Here is a 27,282-nt window from a genome sequence, read left to right as displayed (position 1 = left end):
ATGAAATTAAGTAATAATGAAAAGTAAGTTGACCGATCAGTACACTAAAAACTAACTATTCGAACTGCTTTTTTCTATTTTTGAAAACCGGTATATTCATTATCTGGAAACGACTTGGGGCCGAAATTGCTGGGTGGCGAAACGTCTAAGCATCGCTGTGACGTAGGTCGAACAGACGATAGACAGATTTGGGAAGAGGAAAGGAAGGTTTATTTCTATCCGTTTAGATAATTGTTCCCCGTGAAACAAAAGGTTTGTCATATCATATATTCTACAATGTAGTCTACTTCTTCCATATATCATGCCAGTGATAATATATGTGAGATAAAACGCGATATTTTTAAAAATCAACTTCGTATATATTGAAATAAAATGGCTGACCCGGAAAGAAGCCATCGAAATCGTGTCATTCATGTATATGTAAAGTGTTGAAGAAAAACCTGTTGTAACTTAGTTCAGGTAAGGGAGGAGGGGGTAAGTTGTTTCAATCCAACAGCTCAATGTACCAGTGACAAGACAAGTCGTTTGTACAGACACAGACCCCCCCCCCCCCTTTAAAAAAATGTTTAGAGTATATATACGTTTAATAAGTAATATACAGATGAAATTAATTAATAGTGAAAACTAAGTTGACCGATTAATACATTAAAAACTAAATATTAGGTTTTATGGGGGGGGGGGGGGTGGCATTTGTCTAAAAAAGTAAGTAACATTTAGTTTTTCTGTTGAAAGGCCAAAAGTTTATGAGAATACATTTATCAATGTCTTAATCGCTTACCAGAATTTGAAAAAAAATATAGAAAAAAGTTATTGCCACTTAAACATGTGTTACATGTAAGAATATCTTAATAATACTTATAGATGGAGACATTTTGTCAATAAACTAAAAAATGCCTGCACCAGAGTAACTGCTTACACTTTTGGTATTTTAACAAGTGTAATATGATGTCCATAAACTATAATTGAATTTTACCTGATAATTAATTATTGTAGAATTAATTAAAAACCTACTTTCATTTTCAATATTTTAAAACCAGCCTAAAATAGCAAAAATGAGAGTATGGTGGTGGACATGCTTTGGGGGATCCAAGTCAGTGGGAGTTTGTATCAAAATATATACTAGCAATGAAATGATATTGAATGATTATGTAAAGGGTGAATATATTTACTGGGAATTTACTTAGAGTATACATAGAAGGTGATACTTGATATTTATAGTTGCAAATACATGTTTCCTTCTATGAACCTTTGAATAGCGAAAACGTTCAATAATGTGTGAACTTTTTCATGACATCGCAGTGATAAAGGCACGTGCTTATCGTTTCACAGTTGCATTACTAGCATACACTAGCGTCTTTTAATTTCATACATTTTAATACAGGAAAGATTGGTAGCAAACCTTTTACATTAATTTGTAAACAATGAACAGATTGTGTTCTACGTCTATATGAATAAATCATGTGTGCGTAAAATAGGGGGGGGGGGGTTGAAAGGGGACTGGGCGATGAATGTTCATAAAAAAATGTTTTGTTTTTCCTAGACCGTTTTCCTATGCTACATGTACAAATAATACACATCAATAGTGATCATTAATAGAATGGTTAATATGGTAGGATGTTTTAATAAACTAAATTAATTAATTTAATACATTAATGTATTTGAATATATAATACTGAGGAGGAGGGGGCGGGGTCCTTGAAACAAATTATCGACATCATTCTATTTTGATAAGAGAAAATTTGTAGGATTACAAAATTAAATGAATTGACCTACTATGTGCTTTAATAAAAAATCATATATTTATGCATACATATAATATTCTTTAGATTGACTTGTGAACCTAAACATTTTTGTTCAGTCGACTACTTGAGTAACAGAAAGGCATACACCAGCGTTTTATTCAGAGCACTTTATATGTTGTATGCATGTATGTAAACCAAACCGGAATAGATGGTGTGACGTCAAAATAATAAATTTTCTTGGTTTTCAATACAAAAGAGTTCTACATCATGTCAGCCTCCTGTAAATACAATTTCTCTAACTTCAAACGTGCATTATAGCTTGATTATGTAGTTTATTTTCAAAACAGCATGACCACGTGTGATAATTTAAAACACTTTATTAATATAAATAAAATGTGTTTTTGACTTTCCTTCCGCTTTAAGTATTGTACCTTGATATTTCAAATACTTGGATATCTCAAAGTTTTTAAACAGTCCCATCTAGTTAGAGATAACGAAGTTTGACTGTATTTTATACGAACCCTTTTAAAAACGGGCTAAAATACAGATGTTATCGGTTTCAGAGAGCAGTGATAAGGAATCGGAAAACCACAGTGTGGTGATCCGGAAATTCAGATCAAACTCTGTAAAATTGACAGTATAATTGATGGGTATATAATATGTATATATCATCCATTTTAGTTTAGATTTTTCATCCCTGCTCCTGTAAATATCCAACCATGCAGTTGGTTTTTTATTTCAATTTTAAAGAAAAGGTTAAGAAAACAATTAAGAAAAGAATCAGACACAAGAAATACAAAAATGAACCAAAAAATATTTTTTTAAATATTAAGCATTGTATCATATAAATGATTATATATTGTTAAATCTAGCGCTTGTGTGGGATATCATCGAATACCCCGGTACTAGAATGTAACAGTTAACAGTCCATGGTCTCTTTACAGGTTCCTTGTGTCTGACTGTGTCTGATAGGTTATACCAGTCTGTAGTATGTAACAGTTGATGGTCTTTTTACAGGTTCCCAGGCTGTGTTTGACTGTGCTGTGTACTGGGAGATCAAAGAGAGAATATATGTGGTATAGTATTCATGTAATATCATCATGTTCATGTAGCTATACTATGTATTTTTAGGTCACCTGAGTCTCTCAGGAGACCCATTGCTATCTCACGTTTGTCGTCGTGTGTCATTCATAGACATTTTAGTATACATCTCTTAAATGGGTATGAGGGCAGTAGTCATTGTGTTAGTCCTGGGGTAAGAACTGTTGCCCGAGACCATAGGCCGAGGTCAACATCAATTTCTTGCCCAGGAACTGACAATATAACTATTGTCCACATTCCCATTTGATGATTAATGTGTTAGATGAGGAGAAACATATCCTTGTGGTAATTTCAGGGCTGGGGTATTGTCCAATTAGCTGCCTGGGCGACAGTCAAAAATCAACCAGGGTTAAGGGAATAGCAAAGCATGGGACATAAGCCGGTAATTAACATGTATACATTGGTCGGTTCCCATTTTGCACACATTTGAGGATTTATGTGTGAATTGTATTTTGATAGCAATTATAGTCTGTTCTTTACATGGGGTAAAGACACAACTGCATTTTATCCATGTTTTATAACCTTATTATAAAAAGTTACATTCTGTATTTCATAGATGAATTGTAAATAAGAACATACTGAAGATATGTGTCACATTTGAAAAACAGTGTTTCAATCCAATCAGACAGAAGGCAAATCCTGTGTCGGCCCTCATTTCTATAACTATGTTATGGTGATGTGTGTGTGGAGAGAGAGAGAGAGAGAGAGAGAGAGAGAGAGAGAGAGAGAGAGAATAAACATAGATTGAAGGTACATGTTTGAGAGTAAGCAGTAATTGATATAGTAAATGTAGATTTTTGCGAGTTTGACAAAAGGTTAATAAAGCAACTAAGAAAAAAATCAGACACTATGTTTACATAAATAAACCAAAAAATATGGATCAACATATAATTATACCCCCGCTCCAAAGGAGAGGGGGTATACTGTTTTACCCTTGTGTGTCTGTCCGTCTGTCTGTCAATCCGTCTGTCTGTCTATCCGTCTGTCTGTCTGTCCGTCCGTAACAAAAATTTCTGTCACATTTATCTCAGCAATAATTTATCGCAGATGCTTGAAATTTTTACACAGTGTTTGTTAAGGCATGCCATATCACGGGATATATTTTTGTACCAATCGAACGTCAACTTCCTGTTAAATGACGACTTTGCTTATTTTTTAACCAAAATTTTCAAACAAATTTTCGTCAAAGATTTTGCTTATTTTGCATATTTACATCAGAGCGGGGGTATCACTAGTGAGCATTGGCTCACAGATATCTTGTGAAGCATTGTATCATATAAATGTATGTAATATTAAATCCCGCAATTGTGCGGGCTATCAACAAGTACTAGAATGTAACAGTTGATGGTCTCTTTACAGGTTCCCAGGCTGTGTTTGACTGTGCTGTTGACTGAAAGATCAAAGAGAGAATATATGTGGTATAGTATTCATGTAATATCACCATGTTCATGTAGCTATACTTTGTATTATTAAGTCACCTGAGTCACTCAGGAGACCCATTGCTATCTCACGTTTGTCGTCGTGTGTCATTCATAGACATTTTAGTATACATCTTTTAAATGGGTATGAGGGCAGTGGTCATTGTGTTAGTACTGGGATAAGAACTGTTTTTCGAGAGCATAGGCCGAGGTCAACATCAACTTCTTACCCAGGAACTGACAATATAACTATTGCCCACATTCCCATTTGATTATTGGTGTGTTAGACGAGGAGAAACATACCTTTGTGGTAATATCGGGGCTAATTTATCTAGGGGGGGGGGGGGGCAGTCACAAATCAACCAGGGTTAAGGGAATAGCAAAGCATGGGACATAAACCAGTATTTAACATGTATACACTGGTGGGTTCCCATTTTGCACAAATTTGAGGATTAGGTGTGAATTGTATTTTGATAGCAATTAAAGAAAGTAATAATGAGAGAGAGAGAGAGAGAGATTACATGTCTAAGAAAAAATACATATGTTTAACAGAGTAAGTAAGTCAGAGAAAAGAGAGGAGAGAGAGAGAGATATTACATGTCTGAGAGAATAAGTAAGATGTACATGTTTACATGGATAAGAGTAAGTTTCAGAGAGAGAGAGAAAGAGAGAGAGAGAGAGCAAACAGACATGTTATACAGAGCAATAAATATTAAATGATAGATATGGAACAACAAGAGTAAGGGAGTAAGAGACAAAGTTTAGTTGAGTTCATCTGAAAGAGAGAGAGATAGATAGAGAGAAGAGAGGGGTGATAGAAAACAAGATTACATGTTAGAAGAGAGAGAGAGAGAGGTTTGGTAGTGAAAATGTGAGGGATAGAGAGAACAGTTAGAAAGCAAGAGAACAGATTTAATGAGAGATAAGAAGTACATGTTTAGCTGTAAAATCATGAGATAGTGAGAGAAAGTAATAATACAAGAATGAAATTGATTACATGTCTGAGAGAAATAGAATGATGCATATGTTTAACAGAGTAAGTCGGAGAAGAGAGAGAGAGAGAGAGAGAGAGAATGTCTGAGAAAAATAGTTAGATGCACATGTTTACATACTAAGTCTGTGAGTAAGAAACAGAGACTAAATGTCTGAGAGAATAAGATGCACATGTTTACATGTATATAAGAGTAAGTCACAAGAGAGAGAGAGAGAGAGAGAGAGAGAGAGAGAGAGAGAGAGAGAGAGAGAGAGACTACATGTCTGAGAGAATAAGATGCACATGTTTACATGTATAAGAGTAAGTCACAAGAGAGAGAGAGAGAGAGAGAGAGAGAGAGAGAGACTACATGTCTGAGAGAATAAGATGCACATGTTTACATGTATAAGAGTAAGTCACAAGAAAGAGAGAGAGAGAGAAAGAAAGACTACATGTCTGAGAGAATAAGTAACAGGGCTCGACATTAACGCTTGTCCGCTTGTCCGGTACCAGTTAAAAAAATATGCGGACAAGTGAATATTGCTGGCCAATTGTCCGACTGGACAAGTGCATTTTTTATGTAAAGAAATCTCCAAAAGAAAGTTTTGTGATAAGTTTATCGATTAGTTATTTTGAATTTCGATCCCGACATCAAATTGCAATGCAGTTGAGTTACTCTTGATCGGGATTGAAGTTCACTAATTTCAAACAACTTTCAAGGTGTGGATCTTAGTTCTTACAAAGTACCAAACACATATGTTAAGAAAAAGAAAGGACGAAAAGGTAGCAAAGATAAAGGATTATGGAAAGAAATGTAACTTATTTTAGGTTTCATTCATCATTGATAGACTATGATGACTTTCCATGTTTAGTTTAAAAAACAGCTGAGAAATCAATATAACAGTTACATGTATTTTTAAACCTGATGCTAAATTTAAAATGTCTTGTAATTTGCCATGACAAAGCTACAGCTGACAATTCATGTTTAATGTTACAGTATATGGAACAAATACATGTACATATAGGAAAGACACTTTAAGTTTCCATTTAAAAAGTCAGGTTATTAATTATAGCTAGAGTAATCAAAAAATGATTTTATTTTAGTAATAGAGTACTGTAGTTTTCAAGTTGACAATATTTGATCTTTAATATTGAAAATTTTTCGGACAAATGAAGTTGAAGTTCGGACAAGTAAATGTTTTGGTCACTTGTCCGAATTGACAAGTAGGAAAAAAAGTTAATGTAGGGCCCTGAGTAAGATGCACATGTGTACATGTAAAAGAGTAAGTATCTGAGAGAGAGAGAGAGAGAGAGAGAGAGAGAGAGAGAGAGAGAGAGAAAGACTACATGTCTGAGAGAATAAGTAAGATGCACATGTTTACATAAAAGATAGAAAGTGTTTACATGTTTATTTATGAAATAATGAAAGACAGAGGCTTAGAGAAAGAATGTAAAATTAGAGATAGTGAATGAAGGAGTAATAATGTGAGAGAGAGAGAGAGAGACAAACACAGAGAGAGAGAGAGAGATTACATGTCTAAGAGAAATAGAAAGATGCATATGTTTAACAGAGAGTAACTCAGAGAGAAAAAGAGAGAGGAATTACAATAGTAAGATGCACATGTTTATAAGAATAGGTCAGAGAGAGAGAGAGAGAGAGAGAGAGAGATTACATATTTGAGAGTAAGATATATTTAGTACATGTACATGTTTAATGGAGTTTGTCTGAAAGACAGAAATAGATAGAAAGAGAGAGCAAAAATACATGTTTAGAAGAGAAATCTGAGGAGACAGAGAAAAAGCATGTGTTGGAAAAAAAAAATCAGAGAGAGAGGAGGAATAAGATCGATCGATCAAGAGAGAGAGAGAGAGAGAGAGAGAGGCCAAGAGTGCATGTTTAGTATTGAAATTGTGAGAAACAGAGATTGAGAGAAAGAAATAGAAAGAGCAGGAGTACATGTTAGGTAAATTGAGACAGTAAATACCCGGTAATTGAATTAACTTAATTGTGATGTGTACTCTACATCTTATTTTTTTTTCTCTCTGACTTTGTCTGCTAGATAATCATATAGTACACTTTCTCAATTATGTACACATCCAAGAGAGAGGAACAGAGATAAAGAAATGTAGGGATAAAGAGAGAGAGAGAGAGGAGAGAGAGAGAGAGAGCGAGAGAGAGCACCTCTTTCTCACTCAGCAATCTTATGTTGTATTTTTCTACTGGTTGAGTGTCTCTATAATCAGAACCAGAATAATAGACCGTCAATTATCCAAGTAGAGAAAATATATTAATCTTTAAAAAACCCAAATATATTTCTTTTAAAATTTGACATTGAATGTTTATACAAACAATAATAATCCTAAAACTCTTTATTTTCATTGAACAGGTTATGACCCAGACCGCCCACATCATGGACACAGCAAGCTCCCAATACACCACAGCAAGCTCCCCGTACAAAGTACATCAATGTTCTAAGTGTCCGGGGGACACAGCGTACCATTGTGTATCGTGTCCATGTGATCTGTGTCCCCAGTGTAAAGAGAACCATGTAAAAGATCTCCAAACAATAGACCATGATGTTGTGTCACACCGTGATCAAATCAACTACATCCCAACACAAGAGATCTGTGTGAGACATCCTAGCCATGTTTATACAAAGTACTGTGAACCTTGTGAACTCCCTTTCTGTTTCCACTGCAGAAAACATAGAACTCACAGACAACTTGATGTTGGAACATCCTATAAAACAAAGCGACAACAACACAGAGGAACCATTCACACCATCAGAAGTGAGGCTCTCTTTTACAGACCTGTTCTCCTGACAGGAATCAAAGCTGATGTCAAAACCTGTCACACAGAATTCTCCCCCCTTCAGTCAGAGATGTTAACAAAGGCCCAGACACTGAAGGATCTCATTGACTATGTGGTATATGATCTATTGAACAATGTGTTATGTTACTTTGATTTCAAACACAGATGTAAAAAACAAAAGATAAAAATGATCAGACATATTGTCAGACTAAGGAGATATGAACACAGATATGTACAGCCAGCATTCACATTCAGTGCGCTACAATTCCTCTCCTTCACAAAGACAACCCTCCCCCAGATACATCTTACACTCCACACCAGCCAGCTCTCCATGACTGAGTCACTCAACAAGGAGGATGTGATGGAGTCACTGAGTGCAATCCAAATCACAGAGAGAGGAAACCGACGCGTAGGAAACCAGTGTCTGCTGAAACTGACGTCTGGTGCTGAGCTCCATCAATCTCTCACACTGACAGATGTTGATCGTTGTTTACACATTTCCTGTGTGACATCAGACCGGGTCTGGGTCAGTGATGATAACAATCTCATGTTGACAGACACAACAGGTGTCCCTCTACATCGTGTGGAGGATTCATGGAGTGGTTTCTATGGATTACACACAGTGAACAGTGAGAGTGAACTGATTTATATAGATTGGAATTATAACATCAACAAACTGTCAAAGGATATGAAAACAACCACCACATTTATAGAGACAACAGACTCTACATGGAAACCACTGAGTGTGTACTGGTCCCCGTCCACTGGGGATCTACTGGTCGGGATGTATAACGATGATACAAAGACAGGCAAGGTAACCCGGTACAACCAGAGGGGACAACTCACACAAACCATACAGTACCACAACACAGGACAGGGACTGTATAGTAGACCTTACTATATAACAGAGAACAACAATGGGGATGTCGTGGTGTCTGACTTTATCTATACCTCTGAGTCTGGTGCGGTAGTGGTGACAGAGCGTGGAGGAAGACATCGTTTCTCCTACACAGGACATCCATCAGGATCAGTACTAGTGCCATTAGGAATCTGTACTGACGCGTTGTCACACATCCTGGTGTGTGATTTTAGAACCAATACAGTACAGATGATAAATAAGGACGGTCAGTTCCTGTCACATCTACTGACAACATCACAAGAGATGGGTAAACCATGGAGCCTGAGGTATGATGTCAACACTCACCGTCTCTGGGTCGGATCACGGTGGGACAACAAGGTGTGTGTCTACAGGTATATCACCAGACAGGACGCTCTGACAGGTAAGTCTGTGTCATTATCATTCACATTAATTAGATATAGATAACTAAGACACACAGTCCGTGTTAATTATCAGTCAATAAGATACATGTAAGACATGTTTATCTGTGTGATTGTTTGTCAATATAAACAACTCATTGTTACAGGGTTAGCTGTATCTACCAGTCATTGGGAGTCAGTGTTTATCTAAAATATACAGAAATTAGATACATTATTTTATTAATTAAATGTACAGTTACATGTCATTGTATTTAGTGAATAGAAATAGCAGGTTGTTGTATTTAATTATGAAATATATAGAGTGACGCATGTATTTGTAATCAGTTATTTTGTGACATGTTAATTGACTTAATTCAATTATTTAGATAAATATTAAAGAAAGTGTCATGGTAATCAGTTTAAAGTTTTGTTTGTGGATGTAGCTCTATCATTATATATACAGTATGTAATTAATTAATTAACAGCTAATTAATGCGTTGTTGTAGATGAACACAGACCCCGTCCTGAAGGAGACACCCGATACACGACACATCCTCACAACAACTCATCAACTAAACGAAAGTAAAACTCACTGACGCATGTATTTGTAATCAGTTGTTTTGTTACATGTTAATTGACTTAATTTAATTAATTAGACAAATAATAGACCAAGTGTCATGGTAATCCGTTTGAAGTTTTAATTTGTAGATGTAGCTCTATCATTACATATAATGTATGGAATTGATTAATTAACAGCTAATTAATGACTTGTTGTAGATGAACACAGACCCCGTCCTGATGAGGACGCCATGTCCAGCTCAACATCAGTCCTATAATGGAGATAGCTGGGATATTGACAGGTTGTAAATGTTTCTGTACAAATCTAGTCTGCTCTCAAAACCACACATGTTGTTTGTCACTGTTCAACATCTGCAGCTGAAATTGAGCTGTGTATAATTCACATGGACTGTAATACTGAATCCTGTTTATTTCACACTTTGTGATCATCCAAACATGGCTGTCTGTTGCTGAGTGAGAAACATCATGTTAAACAAGTTTTATTTTCTGAATGTGGAATATTATAAAACAAATATCCACATGAAGAAGTCTATAATGTTAAACTGAACAATTAAACATTGTAAATGTCAGATCATTATCAATTCGAAAATGTATCTTGTTTTGCTAATTGTGCCATTATTATACCCCATGCAATGGAATTGTTGGAGAATAATGATTTCAACCTATCTCATTCAGTCCTGGATTTTAAGCAAAACTTATATTAAACAGCTGCACAGAATTTTATCATGTTTAATATGAAATATATGAAACTTTTAAGGTATTTAGGACACAACGTGTAGATGTGCTAATTACTAGGAAGTTCTGATTCATTTATCTTTCTCGGAATTTTAGCCCCATTGAACTTAGAATTTTGTCCAAATGTTGAATTTAGCAATGATTTTTTCGTAGGTAGTTAGAACACAATGTGTTGATTTGCACATTTCTAGGAAATTTTAATTACAATGTTTTGTCTTCAAATTTTGAACCATTAGAATTTAGTATGTTGTTGTTTAAGACAAATGATTAAATATGTGCATAATTGCAGAAAGTTTTGATCTGATGATGTTTTGCTAGTAATGCCCTTTATCATTTTTAGCTAACTGAGCTGAAAGCTCAAGTGAGCCTTTCTGATCACATTTTGTCTGTCGTCTGTCCGTCTGTGTTCACGAGAGAATATTTATTGGGTTCAATTTATGTCATTGGAACACTTATTGGGTACTTTTGACTTATTGGGTATACCCAATAATCCAATTGCTTTCATTGTGTTCCAGAGACATTTACTGGGTATTGGATAACACAAACCCAATAAATGTTTGTCTGAGATTTGTCTATAAAATCTAGTCCATATAATGGACTTTACTGTTTGTTGAAATCAAATTCTTTCGGAATGCCTTTGGTTTTATCACCAACAATGAAGAATTCAGAAGAGTTCCAAACAACTATGACATGTGATAAGATTATCCAATCAGAAAGTAGCAATGGCTACTGAAACAGATGCTAGATGAACATATCACCTGGAACTAGAGAAAACTCATTCAAGGCCTTATTGCTATCTGGATAAGAATGTAAGTTATTTTAAAGTCTTATATATTTCTTTTCTTTTCATATTTTTAAAGATATATTGACAAAATCTATTTTAATCATAAACAACACTACTGATGTGGAAGAATTAGTCTAAGTACCCAACAAGTTTGTCAATGCTTCTTGTGTTTGTTATAAAGAAGTTTTATTGTAAAACTTTCCTTCAAGAAGATTTTTTCTATCTGCTAGTTTGTTTTTGGCATAAATTTTCATTTCCAATCGTTTTACACATTGATTTCAGTTTTAAAACTGGTCTTTAATGTATGTAAACAAAATCATTGCACAATCCTTGTTTACATTACAAAGCCTTAAATTGTGTCACAGTGAACTATCTTGCATAAAACTTAACAACTGACAATTATTTCGATTAATCATTTTAAATGCCTTATTTGTGCATTCAGAACAGCAAAATAAATTATGACAAAAATCGTGACCTTGTCCCTTTAATACTTTTTTCATAGTGATTAATTGTTTAATTAACTTTTTGTCTTAAAAATTGACATTGTTTCAATGATTAAATTTCTTTAGCTGTTCCAAATCAACTATATAACCACTTCTTGGGGTCTAACATAGAAACATTTCGGGAAAATTGTAAATGGTAATAGATTAAAAATACAGGTACATTGTAAACATTGATATCTTGAACTTAATTGAGGTGACTTCAACAAAATTTCGAGATACATGTATCCAGGGGTTCAAGATATCTAAAGTGGCTTTCTGATTAATTCCATTCTTATATAAATAATTAAATCAATGTTTCGTTTTAAATATGACTTAAATTTTTTGATTATTAAATCAATGTTTCCTTTTAAATATGACTTAAAATTTTTGTCACTCGACAGTTTACAACTTGCAATGGGATGAAGCACTTACCATGTAATTACTGAAATTTATCACGAATGAAATGAAAAATACGGCTTGAAATTTAACAAATAACACATATAATTTTTATTATCTAGCTAATTAATACACTAAGTATATTTTTGTATTTTTTGTGTTTGTGAAGCTAATGTATTTTATATTAATTTATTGTGCTCATCAGTCCTCATATCTAGTAATTATATTGAAAAGTGGAAACATTTCACATGTATGATAAATCATAGTCACTTCACAAGCTGTGTATTCAATATGTCCGTATACAGTACGTGTGTTTTATTAAACACATTTGCGATAATCATGGCTGTGTTTAATCTAAATTTTATAGATATGTATTAAGGTGGTATGGGATGGGACATCTGTTGATATTACTGTGGATTCAAGTACATTTATTAATTATAATTAGAATACTTTCACCGGTTTAGAATTTTCAAATTTTACAATATTGAACCCCAAAAAAGCTTTTGAAAAAAGATGTGCCCCACACCACCTTACATGCCCAAAACACACAAGCTGCCATCTTAATAAACTATGTCTCGCATGATTGAGGTAACAATAGTTTTGAAAGGTGTAAATATTGCCGTGTGAACGTGTGAAGTAATGATACCATGCAATTATGTTCAGCTGTTAAAAAAAAAAATGACTCCACTTTTAGATAAATCAGGTAAAATTAGCGTTTTAGCCCTTCAATATACTTTTACATAAGAAGGGTATTATCGAAAATATGTACCATATTCGTGATATCAGGAGTTTTTAAAATCATTACATTTTTATAGAGATTAAACGGTCGGGACTAGCGGTAGACTTCAACATAAGCAAGGTATTCGAGATATCTCTTGTTTGAGCTACCAATATTTACCTGTGATAAGATTCATTGGTATGGGATCTTTAGAAACCTAATGGCTATATATGTACATGTATATATTGGGTGCAGTAGGAAAGTTGTATGGACCTCTTTGGACCCCAAAATGAACAAATAAGCTAACTATGTCATATACATATACTTTTTCTTTGTTTTTTGTAGAATCATGTGACGATGACCCTTTTGATTTAGCACATGGAAGTAGAAGTCAAGCCTGGATGAGCTTTTTAATGGTAAGTCAACACATGCACGATGTATGTACAACATTTGTGTAATGTATGTACATGTTTCATGTTCACAGGCACCTGCATGATGTAATATATCTTTTCCATAATAAAAAAATATACCCTATACCTAAAAATACACAAGGTACACATCGCTGCCATCTAATAGCTTGGATTAATTTATTTAAAACTAACACTTCAGTCCGATTTTAAGCCTGAAACTCAATCATAAAACTAATTTTGATCCTCTTGGTTTTGCAGTCTTTCATATACATTTAATTAAACTCAATTTCTAAATGACCATACTAGGAGACAGGCTAAGTGCCGTCACTAAGACCTTTCCGAGTTCCGACTACCATTTATATCATGTTCTGGATCAGCGTTCCTTTCAGCATGAACCTCTTTGTTGTTATTAAATTCACATTAACTGCCTTAAATAATTATAATTATATTGGTTAATATATCCTGGTTCGGGAGAGATTTTATGATTTATTCAGTGATATCATGATTGACATCAATTTCCCCGCCGTAATGTTATGTTTCATTGATTTTCATTGGTTAATCATAAAGTGTTGACCAATGAGATTTTGGCTTTTGTATATATAGTGTGCCATTTTTTCTTCGGAACATATTAGTGGTCTAGTAAATAAGTAAGCCTTGAATTTTTGGTATCTGTATCATTGCTTTATTTGGAAGGGATTACCCTAAGTATGACATTAAAATGTCAACTTCTGTCCTCTGTTTAACCATTCATCCCATATCAAAAGCAGTAGATGCAGGATGAAGGGTCATTTTCATTGTTGACAGATGAAATGCACTGATTTGGTTGAATTAGTTAAAGCTTATGTAGATGTCGAACGACCATTTGAAGATGGAGAGTATTGCAAATTAATTAACTTTATCAATGAATCTCCACCGAAATTCCTGCAGGTATGACTGTCCTAGAAAAATCCAAAATGGCGGCGAGGTGTACCTTAATTGTGTAATATTAGAGTATTTTTGTATAACAAGAAAATTATATAAGGTCAAGTGCCTGTGTTAAAACTTTATAACAAATCTGAAATATTTCTTTGTTGTTGTAGAAGCACATGATGATGATGATGATGATGATGATGATGATGATGATCAGAGCTATACTGACATCTGGACAAAGAGCAAAAGTGGATCAAGGCCTGGATTCACAGTTTAAAGGTATGTACAACACTTGTATAATTATGTATGTATATAATTATATTATCTTGTACCTGTCAAACAATTTAAGTTTTTTTTTTGATTCTGTAGAAAAAAGAGTTGAACCTTGGATAATATAAATAATAATTTTCTAAACATACCTTAATAAATTCTTTAAAAAAAAAAAGACTTTTATTGTAATTTGTTAACTTATTATATTGCATTATTTCTATTGGAGACAAAGACAAATTTTCTAATTCATTGTGAAGTGTCAGCTGTACACAATCATAAAAGAATGCTAGCGGTCATATGAAACACACACACATGAATATTAATTCTAATTTGTAGATTGAAAGTTTTTGTGAACAGAATTTAGGTTAGCAGCATAGAAAAATCACTGCATGCAGACCTTTCAACTCTGGAAAAGAAACCTTGGACACGCAAGACCTTGTTGAGGCCAGGGGCAAGGTATGTGCATTAAATATGTATGGGTTCCTATGTGTAAAAATAATCATAAGAGAAAACTGCTATTTGTAAACTGAAAGGTTTCTGGCAAAAATATGTCATTCAGTCAAGTTTTTGTTAACTTTCAGAAGGGCAAAGGTTTAGCCTAAAAAAAAATTGTTTGTGTCCGCTTTCCCGACCGACCCTTGCTTTTACCCCCCGACTCAAAACTTTTTTAAAGGATTTTTGATGGAAAATCGTTTATTGTCGTTTTTATCCGATTTTGAAAAAAATTACTCAAAATTTTGGTCACAAAAACGCTTGAAGCAGTTACTCTTCTCAATTCATCGTAACACAAATGTTTTGTTTTAATATGGCTGTATGTTTCCATGTGTTATAGATTTTAATAATGCTCTCATCGTTGTCAGAGGAAGTATGTAATATATAATATCATTTTTGTGTTTTCTTAAGACCAGCTTAATAGTCAGGAATGATATGAAAAGTATTTCTCATTTTATACCATTCAGCAGTGTCAGTATCTAACCGACATGTATGGATACTGCAATATTGAAGGAAAAAAAATATTTGAAAATAATAAAAAAAAAATCCGACCGACCCGACCCTACTTTTTTTCAGCATGAAAGCGGAAACAAACAATTTTTTTTTGATAGGCCCTATGAATTTGATTTATGATATATATTATTAGGGTTAATCATCGGGCAGTTACCTTGGATCTGAAAATTTTGAATTAAGATATGCAAATAAATAATTATGTATGTATATAAATTAGTTTTAAATTACATACATTTTTATACCACTTTTTATCGGTAGTACATGTACTCTAAGCTTGTACGTTAATTTGTGAACCATGAACAGATTGTGTTAGCAATTCTCTGTCTGTATAAATAGATGATGTATGCATAAAACAAGGAAGTTGAATTATCTGAAAATTCTTATTTGGGACAGTGATAATAGTTAAAGTGAAAATTGACCTTAAAAAAAATTAGAAAAGAGAGAGATATGATGCACTACAGTATTCATCCACTCCCTGATTTGATATAAAATAAAACAATTTGTAATGAATAAATAAAGGTCATGTACATGAAGCATTGTATCATATTAAAGTACAAATTCCAGTGCTTGTGCGGGATATCATCTATGTTATTTAAATAGAAATTAAATTTGATTTCAATATTTAATCAATATATTTTTTTATCAATGGCAGAAATAGCAAGCAGTCTACCTGACCTACAACTGTGAAATTCACTACATTGCATTTTCAATACAGACACATTTTGCCGGAAAACGAATCTGACTTCACATTACGAAATTTTAACAAGAGAGAGGCAATTTGATGAGCTTTCATTCAAGAGGTCCCTCGTTGCTGAACGAAAATTAAGGCTTTGGAGCTATGAACCTGAACGTTAACATTACCGCCTATGGGAATGCATTAGTGGACTATACCAATATTGAACTCCATGCTGGTAAGGTATATTCCTTGTTTATTTACAATTATTATGATAAACATGCATTTCTCTGTTGTACATCTTCTCAATTATGTGAACAACCTAAATTTCAAAGAAGTTCAATCATTTAAATAACTCATTCTATAAGAAAAAATCCATCACAACCCCCACCCCCACCCCCATCCCCTTTGGGATTTTCAGAAAACCAATTTAAGGTCAGATGACACGTTCCTCGAGAATCTTTTTTCTATCTCCTCGTAATAAAGAGTTCTTATAAAAAATATTAATTTTATAATTACTTTAAAAATGTTCAAAATTGACTTGGATTTGGTTACTTGTCTAGATGGTCGAGTGGTTAGAACCGTGGCTGCACACTACCAGAAGTGTATAGGTTCTAGAGGTCGTGAGTTCAAAACCTCGCCCCGGCGGAGATATAATTCTTATATAGTGAAATTCGCTGTGCTGTACATGTATTTATTTTTATATCAGCAATTCAAGTGTATTTTCAAGAAGATTATATAGGAAATTGCATACTCTAGTATTTTGCAGAAATGCCTGGTAAGGTACCCTAATTTTTTGCTAGAAAGCTTGACAAAGTAGTAGTAAACCATTAACAAATTCCTGGAAAAAGTTATCTAAAATTGAGGAACGTGTCGTCTGACCTTAATGAATTGAAGAAATTCTGATTTTGACTTGAATGTAATTTATTTTGAGTTTTTATATTAAAAAAAATAAAAAATATCGCATTTGGTTTTTAGTGCGATAATTTCAAGCGAGTAAAAGTGAACGTAAATAAGTAGAAAGTTTCTAGTGAAGGAAAATAATTCATTAAAGCAGTGTCTAGCTAGCTACATGTAATATTAGTTTGCATTGTAAGGGAGTTGCATTTAATGCCTGGTAGGTTCCAATTCTATGTTTATGATTATAGATGTGCATTAAATTTGTGTAAACAAATCTGCCATGTATGTGACATGACTGTAGATGTACGTATGCACACTTTAATATGTGAAAGCCTACCATGTTGCTTAGTACTAAATCCATAAAACCTATCCTTGTTAATCAGGCCTAACAAAAAAAAAAGGTTTGTTTCTGCTTTCCCGACCGACCCATACTTAAACCCACCGACCCAAAATTTTTTTTCTCGAGTTTTTTCGTAAATTTCCGTTTTATCTGTTTATTGTTAAAATTTCGTTTTTATCCGATTTAAAAATTTATTGTGTCCTCTGAATTTAAGTCATAAAAATGCTTATAGAACTTATTTAGATGTCATCAGTGTTGTGTAGAGGTTTGTTATTTACAAATGGCAGCACATGTCGTGCCAGTTGAGGTCGAGAAATGTTCCCACCAGCCGTGGAAAAAGTTCATCAGATCATTTAAACAATGACAACAAATATTTGGGTTGTTTTTTTTATCTTACCCAGTTTAATAGATAAATGGTTTAATATGCACAATTGAACAGATGGAGAGGGGAAAAAAAAGAAAAAAAAAAAGAAGCCAACCTACCGCTCCTATTTTTTTTAGCCTGAAAGCGGAAACAAACCTATTTTTTTGTTAGGCCTCATAATCAAAATATTGAATGAAATTATCTGTAATCATTTTATGTAGATAATTACCTGTATTTATCTATTCATACTTTTAAAACAATAGATTAATTTTTGGGGGTGGGGGTTGATATTGAATGTTTGAAGGGGGGGGGGATGTTGGTGTTGGTCTTTAGGTTGTACAAATGTGTCGGAGATGTTACAGTAGTTGTTTGTTGTCTAGCTGTTCTCTCTCTCTCTCTCTCTCTCTCTCTCTCTCTCTCTCTCTCTCTCTCTCTGAGTATTAAATAAATGGCTGATTGTGACATGAAAATACAAATGTTGGGGATAGTGTTTGATACATGTAGAATTAAATTCAAAACATTTCATTTTAGATACCTTGTATATTGAATTGGAACTTCATCAAAGATTAAAACACAACAATGAGACACACTAGATGTAAGTAAAATTTATTTTTGTAACAATGATGTCTACCGGGTAATTACACTTGTCAAAGTTTGAAAGAAGGAACCTGTAAAAACTATATATTCAGTATTTGACATGCAGATAATTACTGGGAAACTTTATATTGATTATACATATTTCACAGACTTAGTGGGTATTTTTATTCTTTTAGTAAAATCTAAGTCAAAGTTTAAAAATTCTTGCTTTACTGTGGCTTCAAAGGCCAGTACATAATGAACACAACAACAGATGTTACAAAATTTTGGAGTAATCAAATTATAACGCAAATTAAAAAGTTATAGTAAATTGTCATCTTTCCAAAACTTTGCATACAAATAGACATACATTTAATGTCTCATTTAAAAGTAAAACAAGTAGGGGTCACATCTCAAAAATTTGAGATAAAGCATGGAATAAGCTAATATTAGGCCAAAATTGGAGTTCATTTTTTCTTTACTTCTATGAAATATAAGCTAAATATGCCAAAATATACCGATAGGAATATCAAAATATTGTTTAAATATGTTTTTTAGAACATTATGAATATATCGTAATACACAAACTATCTAGAAGTTTGGTCTGCGCTGAAAATTAGGAAGCTAAAGTAACAGTACCCGGTACTCTAAAACTAGTGAGTTTCCTTCTTGAAAACCTGAAAATATTAATATACTACTAGAATTAATATGTGATGCAGAATTTTCAGACTAGAGGTGACCCAAAATGGCTACCCAAAACCTAAGGAGTGAACCTCTTTAAGCAAAAAAATTGCTAAATTGCAGAGTGTATATACATTTATTGGGACATTTGAAATCAGAATGCTTGACACATGTTAGAAAAAAGGATTTGCAATTTTAAAAGCAAGTGTCATGGTTAAATTATCATTTGAAGGAAAGAATTGAAATTGTTTGACGTACACCCTGTCCAAAACTGTGAAATTCCCTACTTTTACTTTTATTTTCAGAGTTTTTCAGTACAGACTTCACACCATAAAATTTTAACAGGAAAGAGGCAATTTGATGAGCTTTCATTCAAGAGGTCCCTCGTTGCTGAATGACAAAAAGGGCCGGAGCTATGAACAGGAATGTTTACAATACCGCCTATGGAAAATGCATCAGTGGATTATACTCAGGCGTTTCATGTGGATAGGAAGGTAGAGAGCATTGCAGGAAAAATACACAGCTAGTGTTAGAAAGCGTTTAATGGGTTTTACCATCAGAAAAATCTGGTAATTGAAGTGGTGAAATGACGGGCGGTTGCCAAAAGGGTACCCCCTTTGTCTGGACAACTCATACAGTTTTCAAGATATTAAGGTTTTTTGTTTTGCAGATCAATTGTATATATAATCGAGATATGCATTATTGCTAGGATTTTAACTTTATAAATTTTTGCAAAAAATACCAACTTTTGAACTAGTCATTTGCTTATAGGATACATCTTTTGTGCAAATAACTCCTCCCAACAGTTTTGAAGATAGGGATATCTTAATTTTGCAGATTAATTGTAAAATCTCAACCCCCATAAACTTGAAATGATGACCAAATATCTTAAAAACAAATGGGATCTTCACCCCTAAACAATAAATATTCTTGTTCATTGTGTAGGTCATGACCTTAGAGGGTGGTTATGAAGATAAACATTTACAATTTTCTTCAATACAGAATATTGATACAGGAAAAACATTCGATATTTTTATATTATATATTATATATAGCAACAAGAGTAAAATGGTCAAACAAGAGGAAAAGGAAGTAAGGGAATATTTTTCAGACTGTTGCACATCAAATACACTCCCATGAATGAAAATGTGCCCAAGACCTACAGAATGTAACTAAAAGTGCAGAAGAATATTGTGGAAAAGGATATATGGGAGACCATAAAGAAAAAATATGGAATGACCTTAAAAGAGTTAAAAAGTAATAAATTTGCTAAGATTTGCACTTTTGATTGAGTTATGTCTTAGTGTACATATAACTTTGATGAAATTGTTAATAATATATGTGTGCTCATAGAAAAGAACATCACGCATATGCATTGTAATACCAGTAAATATCGTATTGAAATTGTTGATCATGTTAAGATTTTCAAAGTTTATGATGAGTTACAGTATGTGAATTGTAATTCCACACATACAAAAATCTTTGTCACTGTTTTAAAAAAAACCCCGAAATGTACCAGTATGTGGATATGAACATTTTTTGAATATTTTTGGATGTGTATTTTTATGAGTCAGCCAATAACTGTTGAATATTTAAACTTTCTCTGCATTTTTGTATGCGAGCTGAATATTATGCCAGTTTTAAGGTTTATGGAATGGTCCGTTTGATCTTCTTAACCATACATGTAAGATGTCTGACAATCTTTCTGCAAGATTTGATAAATTTGTGTACATGCATATGCATTTGTGTATATTTCATATTTGATGATAATTGTTGAAATTGTTGATAATGTTGAGATTTTCAAAGTTTATGACAGTTATGTAAATTGATTAATTTTGAGTTTATGATCATAAATTGTTGTTTAAAGTTCCTTTAAGTTGTTGTTTTTCACTTTCCTTAATAAAATATTAATGATGCTCAATTTTCGTTGAATTTATGGGTGCCTCTTATCCACAAATTAACGTCCTCCATGGATAAATAATTAAGGGTTATAAATTACGTCCCCGCAAACTTGTAAAATTTAAAGGCCGAACATTTTACAAACGCCCCCTTTTTTACCTGTACAAACTTCAAAATGTTGCCGCTTGTCAATCAAGTTTGAAACAATAGCACCCAGTTTGATTGACGTGATCGTCCGAGCGTGATCTTGCCAGGTCCGCGGATTTCTGTTTACTAGCAATTAACAACGTTATCTTTGATATCTTCCGTCATGTATTAAAAAGGGGGAATTGAAAATTGATTTTTAAACATTACCAGTATTAAAAATGATTATGAAAAAAAATTATTCAGTGATTGAAAATACGCACAATTTATATTTGAATTATGTTGAATGTGTGTGACCTAATAAATTCCACGTACATGCATGGACAGCTAGAATTAAAACATATAAAATTTTCTTTTTACAACAAACGTATACTGTGCTACTAAAGCTATATTTACTGGTAATTCACTCAGTTGGAAGTTGGAGCATGTAAACGTCACTCCATGGAAAACGAACTCCATTAATTGTCGACGTATAATGGCTGTCTTTACATTCCACATTCTTACTGATCGTATGGTTTTCTTATACTATTATAATTGTTAAAATTAAGTTTTTAAACAATGTCAAGTGCTAAACACAATGTACTAAGTTATACTTTAATAGCAGAATTAATTTACGGCATTTTTCAATTGTGCTTTGCACACGTGTGCTTAGAGAAAATTCGGACGACACATACCATATCCGTATAAAATCGCTTCGTATGGTCATTAGAACAATAAGATATTTAAACTAAGACCAATTCTGACTAATTCTTTATTTCCTGTGTATTAATTTGCCTCCTGTGTATAGCAATTAGCAGCGTTCACGACCACAGGTAGACTGCAAGCCCCGGAGGCTTTCACACCTCTAATAATTAAGCCCCGCCCTCACCTGAGATTTACCACCCGGTAAAAATGTTCGGCCTTTAAGCAATCCACGAATTTTAATGATTTCACAGTATAGTCGATGCATTTAAAGATGAAGTTATCAAAAACTTGAGTAAGTTAAATATTTTAAATCAAAGTACTGAAGTAATGACGGGAGTTAATTTTATTGATTATTGTTTATCTTAAAATCAACGATGTGTAATTTTGTATGGTAGGTATAATATGTAGTTTCATAGCTGTATTAAAACAATTTTTCTACTATGAATTATCGGGCTTTTCCGAGCTATAGACGGAAAACCCCACGTGAATAATGTTGTGTAATATTTAAGAATAGATTTAACGCCATCAAACTCTGCCAAGCATTATGTATCAGTAATTGAAATATATCTTCAAAATTGCATCCCAGCAATATTGAACTTTGGCGAAGGGATACATACGACTACAAAAAATATCTAAATTGTTCGTACCATTTAAAATCTGACTATTTTCAAGGTATTTATAAATAAGTTTCTGTGAAAAGCAATGGTTCTGAATAGATTACAACAAAATTATTAATTATTTCCAAGTACTAAGTCTTGTCAGCAGTGATGATGTGTGCATAGGTACAAACTCTGTTTCAATTCCCGTTTGCCATAGTAACTGCATAGGAGAGTTGATTAAAATCAACTCACAAAAATTACTCGAAGGAAAAGCATACATAACTGCAAGTTAAAATACCGCATAAAGGTTTTTTTTTTACGTGTCACAAATTTGCGAAAATGGGAGAGATATGTAATATTTTTAATTTGCGTCAGTCATTTCTTGCGTTTTGAAAAATTTCTAAAAGAAAAGAATACGGGATATTATTTCTGTGAATTTAAAAAATTAAGATATAAAAGTGGTCGCGAAAATTACATGTAGATCATTGCAAAAATTACCGTATATGCGGTATTGCATACATGTTGCAAAGACAGTACTTTAACTCAGATGTTTCCCTGAATTACTTTGTTGGCTAAAATTGCACATTTCTGTATTACCCAGTAAGCCACAGACTTTTCCATGCTTTATTGGGTAAATGTTATAAGGAATAAACCCAAAAAAGCATGGACAAGTCTCTGACTTAATGGGTAATGGATACTAGTATAGGTATTTACCACCAAAAACAGTGAGTGTTTTACTTACTGTTTACTTATTGGGTTATTATAAGAACAATACCCAGGAAAGCATGGAGAAGTGTAAGACTTATAAGGTTTAAACAAAGAAATAATGGACAAGTCTGTGACTTATAGGGTATTACCCAACAAAGCATGGGCAAGTCTGTGACTTATAGGGTATTACCCAACAAAACATGGACAAGTCTGTGACTTATAGGGTATTACCCAACAAAACTTAAGACAAGTCTGTGACTTATAGGGTATTACCCAACAAAACTTGGACAAGTCTGTGACTTATAGGGTACTACCCAACAAAACATGGACAGGTCTGTGACTTATAGGGTATTACCCAACAAAACTTGGACAAGTCTGTGACTTATAGGGTATTACCCAACGAAACATGGACAATGATCAATGCTTACTTGGGTAATACCCTATAGGTCACTTTATATGGTAATCCCCATATCTATGACCTAGTAGCCCCCCCCCCCTCCTTTCTTTAATGTTCCTAATCAAATAAATTCCTATACTAGATTAAAACAAAGTAGGTCACAGGCCTGTTCGTTCTCTGTTGAGTATTACTTTATCTTATCTTGTAACACATGCTTGGTTGGGGTACTGTAAACATATACTTAAAAAAATTACTATTTTATGCTTTGTGAATTATTTAAAAAATTTCATGAATTAGATAAAAATAATTATTTTAATAAGTTTATATAAAAAATGCATGGTAATATCTAGAATTATGTACCCAAGAAGTTGATGGACATTTGTTGATACCCAATACATCTGCAAAGAAATTTAACCCAATAAATGTATTCTCGTGTGAAACCATATCATGTACCCAATAATGATACCCAATAAAGTTTTGGACACTAAGTACCCAATATATGTCTAAATGTGTGTCCGTCTGTTTGTTTGTCTGTCCTCTGTCCGTCAACTTTTCACATTTTCAACATCTCCCCCAGAACTACTGGGTCAATTTCAACCAAACTTGGCACAAAGCACCCTTGGGCAAAGAAGATTCAAAGTTGTGAAAATTAAGGAACGTGCCCCTTTTCAAGGGGAGATAATTAGGATTTATGTATCCCAACCTGAGAGAAATTCAAAGCCACCCTCCCATCCCTTTAATTAAGGTGGTATGGAACATCTGTCAATAATGATGTGAATTAAAGTACATTACTATTGAAATACTTTCATTGGTTTAGAATTTTCTTTCACAATATTTTACCAAAAAATATGTTTTAGAAAATTTTGGAAAAGTAATAAATTTTTCAAACCCGACTCGAACTCGTGACTTACAGGTCCGTAGTGAGCCCTCTAACCCACTGCACTGCGCTGTAAGGTAACAATGATGGGAAAGAAACTATTTATAAAATTACACTTGATTTACCGGTATTTTTTATTTTGATAAATAATACGACACAACATGAAGGTGTCCCATACCACCTTACATGTAAAGAATGAATTTTATCAAAATTTTGATTTAATCTATTCAATTAACAAATTTTTCAAAAGAGCGGTCCTCATACCTTTCACCTCAGTTGAAATCAGCCAGTACCAGAATTACATGCTTCTAGATGTACTTTTTTGCGTACTGCGTCATCGGAAAGCGGTGTAGAATGCCACCTTAATGCATACTCTGCCATTCATGATGTGTAGCGTTGTCAAGTAATGGGAGAACATGGAGTATTTGAGCTTGCTTACTTTTTCTTTCCTTCTTGTCCAAGTATTTGGTATTAATTATTTAATACAATAATAAATTAATTATTTTTGTTTCTTGCAGACAAGCTGCTTTTTAAACGCCTTCAGGGGGAGATAAAAGAAAACCTGCCCGGATTACCCATAATTCCAATGGAGTTACAGAAGCCAAATAATTACCGGTCATCAACGGACTTTGTGTTCTGTGCGTGAATTCTACATAAACAACGTTTCATGAATGGACTCTGTATCTGTGTAGGTGAACAAAAATAACGCGTCATCAATGGACTTTGTATCTGTATAGGTGAAATGCGTCCTCAATAGACTCTGTGCTCTGTGTACCTAATCTCGTTATGAATAAGGCATCATCAATGGAATCGGGGTTTTTTTTGTGTATGTGAACTCTACTGTAATTTGTTATCATACGTTTTTTATCAATTTTATCTAAGTGTAAATTTTGTCAGTATGTAATATGTTTTACATATCTAAGCTTTTGAAATTTCTGGTATCATTCGGTGCTAGGACAGAGATGTCCATCAGAATTGTAGCCAATGTGTCACTAATTTTTTTTTTAATTTTGATTTTTATACAAGAAATCTTGTATGGTGTACTAAACATTATTTTCAAAGGGGAATAACTCAAAATTTGTATTTTTCAGTCAGGATGAAAAAACAGTTATTCCCCTTAGATAATTTTCATAAGATGAAGTTTTACTTAAAAATGAGAAATGAATTTGATGGTGTTTATCCGTGACAGTTTTATTGGTAGGATTGATCATTTGGAAAGAAGTGATCTGATAAGCTTTTGATAAGAATTTGATAAGTTTTAGATGGTTTTTTATTCAATGTTATGTAGTTTTAATTTCAATATATTAATAGTTGATGTTAGTTTAATTCATTAAGTTTGAGCTGTGCATGTGTAACAATTGGTGCATCCTATATTGCTTGTTGTCCTCAAAAGGTAGGTCACAATGACCCAATTAGAATTATGGTAGTTTATGGTGAAACTATTTTAGAACATGTCTATTTGAAAATACAAACAAACTTGTGTTTTAGAAATGATGTACCATTAATCATACCAGGAGTCATTTACTCATGTATATATCAATGTGAAAGTAAGTCATGATGACCTGAATTTGTAATTAGCATGTTGTTAATCCTATGTGTTTGTTAATGGTGTTTAAGCACATTTCTCACACTGTATCTCTGTTGACCAGATAGGTAGGACAACTCAAGTTAATGTCATTTTCTTTGGAGAAATATTGTACGTAAGTTTAAGCGTGATTATTTTTTTTTTATGTTTACCCATACAATGAACGTGATGAAATACATTTATAACGTATATATATAGTATTATTTTTATTTTTTTGTGTTTACTCGTACTTTGAAAAACATAATACTTGTATACAAATGATGTTTGGGGAAATGTAGCGAGCTGTAGATAAAAGTCAATAAACTTAAAGTGACATGTCTATATTGTTTGTCTTTTTTCATAGTCAGGCAGTACTGTAATACATGGTACAAAATGAGGACACGGATTAATCAGACTTCACCATTGTTAACAGTTCAACGTTTTCAGACAATACTGTAACTTTAGGTACAAGAACTAGAGCATTATTTATTGAGGTGAACCATGTCAAGTTGAGTGTAACAATGTCCTTTTGTATTCACAATGATATGTTTTTTTTACTCTACAATAAATTAGAAATAATGATTTCCAAGTACCCAGGGTCAATTAAACCATTTATTAATATGGCAGCTTGGTTCATCCTTGAGCAGTATTATAAACACTGTTTTTCTACTATAGTTTTTTTTAGCTCACCTGAACAAAAGGTTTGAGGGAGCTTTACTGATCACCTGTTGTCCGGCGTCCGTCCGTCTGTCTGTAAACTTTTTTACATTTTTGACTTTTTCTCTAAAACCACTGGGTAAAATTTAACCAAACTTAATAAAAAGCATTCTTATGGTAAGGGAATTTTAAATTATGAAAATGAAGGGTGCAGCCCTTTTTCAAAGGGAGATAATTGAGAAACAGTGAGTATAGGGTGTGTGTCTTTCAGGCACATAGCATCAGGGGGGGCCTGCCCCCCCCCCCCCCCCCCCCCCCCCCCCCCCCCCCACTTTTTCTCGCAGGAACAATTTTTAAAAAAAATGGAACTATCATGGAGTTGGCTCCCCCACTTTTTTGGGAGTATGAAAAAAATTGATATGAATATAAGGAAATGAGGAGTGAAATTGAAATTTATAGTACGCCAGCCCCCCACCCCCTACGGATTAGGATTTTGAAGATTTTTGGAAAACTGAAAATTTCCCTTTTTTTTTTTGCTTGTCAAGATTTTTTGGATGAGTCTGGCCTCCCCACTTTCAAAAACGATGCTACGTGCCTGTCTTTAAAATCTTCTTCTCAAGAACAACTG

At 33.5% G+C, this 27,282-nt stretch overlaps 1 pseudogene; it reads left to right on the top strand.

Moving 5' to 3' along the window:
* Positions 1-113: 113 nt before the first annotated feature.
* LOC128171374 (uncharacterized) lies at positions 114-26,419 on the top strand (annotated as a pseudogene).
* The last annotated feature ends 863 nt before the right edge of the window (positions 26,420-27,282 follow it).

Source organism: Crassostrea angulata, chromosome 2 (assembly GCF_025612915.1).
Source record: "Crassostrea angulata isolate pt1a10 chromosome 2, ASM2561291v2, whole genome shotgun sequence".
Classification (NCBI taxonomy): Eukaryota; Metazoa; Mollusca; class Bivalvia; order Ostreida; family Ostreidae; genus Magallana; species Magallana angulata.
This window is presented reverse-complemented; position numbering and strand designations above follow the sequence as displayed.